Source organism: Manis pentadactyla, chromosome 7, assembly GCF_030020395.1.
Source record: "Manis pentadactyla isolate mManPen7 chromosome 7, mManPen7.hap1, whole genome shotgun sequence".
NCBI classification, from domain to species: Eukaryota; Metazoa; Chordata; class Mammalia; order Pholidota; family Manidae; genus Manis; species Manis pentadactyla.
Genome location: NC_080025.1, coordinates 103,429,712 through 103,433,838, shown reverse-complemented (window position 1 = coordinate 103,433,838; position 4,127 = coordinate 103,429,712). Strand labels below are relative to the sequence as shown.

The window sequence follows — 4,127 nt, the reverse complement described above, 5'->3', positions numbered from 1 at the left end:
CAAGACAACAGCTGAATGTGAGCTCCAGATAATCTGTTGAGCCCTTCAGTGTTAGATTTAGATTTGGTTCCTAGGACTTTTGAATTCTGATCAGTTTGTACTGTTCCTTGAAGTTTGGCTTCTAAGCATTTAGGTCAGCATTCCTATTATCTGTCTAGCTGTCTACTCTTACTCCTCTATAAGAGAAAAGCCTAGTGAGGGACACAGACCAAACATATGCTCAACAAGGCTTGTTCTGATGGCTGACGAGCTCAGAACATGTCATCTCATCAAACCTGCATCCTTGGAACAAACTTTGTCTTGGGTCATTGTTATTAGTTTGTTAGAGCTGCCACAACAAATTACCACAAACTGGGTGGCTTAAAACAATAGAAACTGGCCACCATCATGAATGACACAGTAACTATCCGGACCAGGAAGTTCATGACCAATTGACTACTGCAGCGGAAACAGATGGTCATTGATGTCCTTCACTCTGGGAAGGCAACCAGACCTAAGACAGAAATTCGGGAAAAACTAGCCAAAATATACAAGACCACATCAGATGTCATCTTTGTATTTGGTTTCAGAACCCATTTTGGTGGTGGCAAGACAACTGGCTTTGGCATGATTTATGATTCTTTGGATTATGCAAAGAAAAATGAACCCAAACATAGACTTGCCAGACATGGACTGTATGAGAAGAAATAGACTTCGAAAAAACAATGGAAGGAACATAAGAACAGAATGAAGAAAGTGAGGGGGACTGCAAAGGCCAACGTTGGTGCTGGCAACGTGAGCTGGAGATTGGACAACAGAAGGAGTAAAGATTCTGCAGTGACTTTATCTGTGGTGATTGTGCAGATTTTTCATGAAGATTAATAAACTTGAGAACTTAAAAAATAAAACAAAAAAACAATAGAAACTGATTTTCTCACAATTCTGGACACCAGAAGTCTGAAATCAAGTTGGCAGCAGGACCATGCTCATTCTGAAGGCTCCAGGGAAGAATTCTTCCTAACTTCTGGTGGTTGCTGAAATTTAGTGTTCCTTGGCTTGTAGGTGCAGTACTCCAATCTCTGCCTCTGTCATTATGAGGCCTACCTCCCTGTGTGCATGTCTCTGTCTCCAAATCTCCCTTTCCTTATAAAGGCACCAGCCACTGGATTAAGGGCCCACCCTAATCCCAGAATGCCATCATTTTAACTTGATCCTTTTCCCAAATAATGTCACATTCACAATACGCATAATTTTTTGGAAGACACAATTCAACCCAGAAAAGTTAACTTTGAAGAAACTTTAAGAATTACTTTCTTTAGTTGTATCTTCCTGGAGCGTTTTGTTTTTGTTTTTGTTTTTGTTTTAAATGCATCCTCGTTAGCAACAGCTGGCCCTTGGCCAGATTCTGGAGACATGTAGTTCCATAAGCACATCAAGGCAAGGATCTCCTGAGGTCTTTTTAGTCTAAGTCTGCATTCCCTTCAGACCAAATACCTTTTCCTTCACCGTATCCTGTTAATGTTGCTAAGTCATGCACAGATCTTTCCAAGTGGCATACTTTCATCATGGACAATTAGGTACTTCAGTGATCACTTTGGAGAAATTTGACATGAGTAACATTGTTCATTTGATAGGCACTTTAGCATAAAAAGGAAATAAAATCTCTACTATCCAGTGGTCTGTTTCTACATTCCACCTGAAGTAGTATAATTTTGATACTGGTAGACTATGATCAATTAATTATGCAAATGTAGAATAACCACTAAAAAAATTATATGAAGATATATATATATATTAACACTATAAATAAATCTAAATGGAATACTAAAAAATGTTCAAGTAACTAAGCAGAAGATAGGAAAGATCAATGAAGAACAGAAAGAATAAATAGAAAACAATTAAAATGGCAGGTAGAAATCCTAACATACAAGTAATTATATTAATTGTAAATAGTCTATACAAATGAATTAAAAGATTGGCACAATGGATAAAAAAGCATTTTTCTGTCTACAAGAAAGAAAAAGAGACAAAATTACCAATATTAGGAATGGGAAGATATCATGACAGACCTACCAGACATTAAAGGGATAATAAGGGAATACTACAAATAATTCTATGCTCATAAATACAACTTAGATGAAATCAATCATTTCCTCAAAAGTTATGAACTATCAAAACTCACCAAAACTGAAATAGATAAACTGAACAGTCTCATAACTACAAAATAAATTGAATCAATAGTTAAAACCTTTTGATAAAGAAATCTCTAGGCCACATGGCTTCATTGCTGAATTGTACCAAACATTGAAAGAATAAATAACAGTACTTTTACACCATTTCTTCCAGGAAACAGAAGAGAAAGGAACACTGATAACTGAGTTTTTCAGGATCACAAGATGTAAGCCTACATAGAAAAATCAACTGTAGTCCTATACACTAGCAACAAACATATCCACAAAATTTAAAAACACATAACCACTTATAATTGCTCTAAAAAATAAAAATAGAGAAACCTATTGTGCTTATGGATTGAGAAACGTTTCTACATATTGAAGATGTCAATCCTCCCCAAATTGATCTGTAGGCTTAATGCAATTTTTTATCAAAATCACTGAAGATTTTGAACTCCATCTAACCCATAAAATTCTCTCCTATGTATGGAAACTGTTTCTAAATTTGTATGGAAATACAAAAACAAACAGAAAACAAAGCAAAAGTTGGTGGAATCACACTACTCGGTTTTCTAACAGTTAACATACAGCTATTGTAATCAAGACAATGTGTGTGATAACAGTGGAGGAGGAGATACACAGATCAACTGAAAAGAATGCTAGAAGTAACTCACCCAAGTACAGCCAACCAACTGATTTTGATAAAAGGGCAAAAAGCAAGTCAAAGAGAAAAGATTTTTTTTCAACAAAAGATGTTAGACTAGCTGTACATTCTTAGGTGTAAAAATGAACTTTGACTTAAACCTATCTGATACAAAAATTTCCTGAAAGTGAATCATAGAACTAAATGTGAAAAGTAAAATATATCCTAGAAGACAACATAGGAGAGAATTTTATGGGTTAGGTGGAGTTCTTAGATGTGACACCAAAAGCAAGATCCATCAAAGAAAAATACCAATGGAATTGAACTTTATCAAAAGCAAATCTTTTGCTCTGAGAGACCCTGTTAACAGAATGAAAATACAAGATACAGACTGGTAGAAATATTTGTAATTCACAATTCTGACATGGGATCTATATTCAGAACTCCCTAAATATAAAAGGAGGAAAACAAAAAAATTCAACTAGAAAATGTGCAAGACTTAGGCACTTCACCAAAGGGGATATTCAAGTGGTAAATAAGCACATGAAAAGATGTTCAACATCATTAGCTACTGGAAAATTCAAATTAAAGCCACAATGATATAACCACCATCTACCTACTACTAGAAAGGCATTAAAAAACCCACACTACCTACTGCTAGTGAGGATATATAGAGCAACTAGCTATCTCACACATTGCTGGTGGGAATATAATATGGTACAGCTACTCTGGAAAAGAGTTTGTCAGATTCTTATTAAATTAAACATAGACTTACCTTAAGACTCAGCAATTGTATTTTTGGGTATTTATCCTAGAGAAATAAAAACATATGTCCATATAAAAATCTGTACATGAATGTTTATAGTAGCTGTATTTGTAAAAAATAAAAACTGGAAACAATCAAATTGTTCACAAAATGTGAGTGAATAAAACTATAGTATATCCATATAATGGAATGTTACTCAACAATAAAAGGGAAGAAACTACTGATACATGCAACATGTTGCCTTCAAGGTCATTATGCTGAGTTTTAAAAAAAGCCAGTTTCAAAAGTTATATATGATTCTATTTATTTAACATTGTTGAAATGACAAAATCATAGTGATGAACAGATCAGTGGTTGCCAATTACAACTATGGTGAAGGTATGATTATTATAAAAAGGCTAGAAAAGGGTTTCTTTGTGGTGATGGAGAAGTTCTGTATTCTGAATGTTGTGGTAGTTACAGGAATCTATATATGTGATAAAATTTCATGGAACTACACATTGTTTAAAATGCATATAAAACTGATAAAATTTGATAAGGTCTGTAATTTAAAGTATTTTACCAATGT

General features: G+C 34.4%; 1 pseudogene; it reads left to right on the top strand.

Moving 5' to 3' along the window:
• Nucleotides 1–372: 372 nt before the first annotated feature.
• Nucleotides 373–891, top strand: LOC130684300 (40S ribosomal protein S24-like; annotated as a pseudogene).
• The last annotated feature ends 3,236 nt before the right edge of the window (nucleotides 892–4,127 follow it).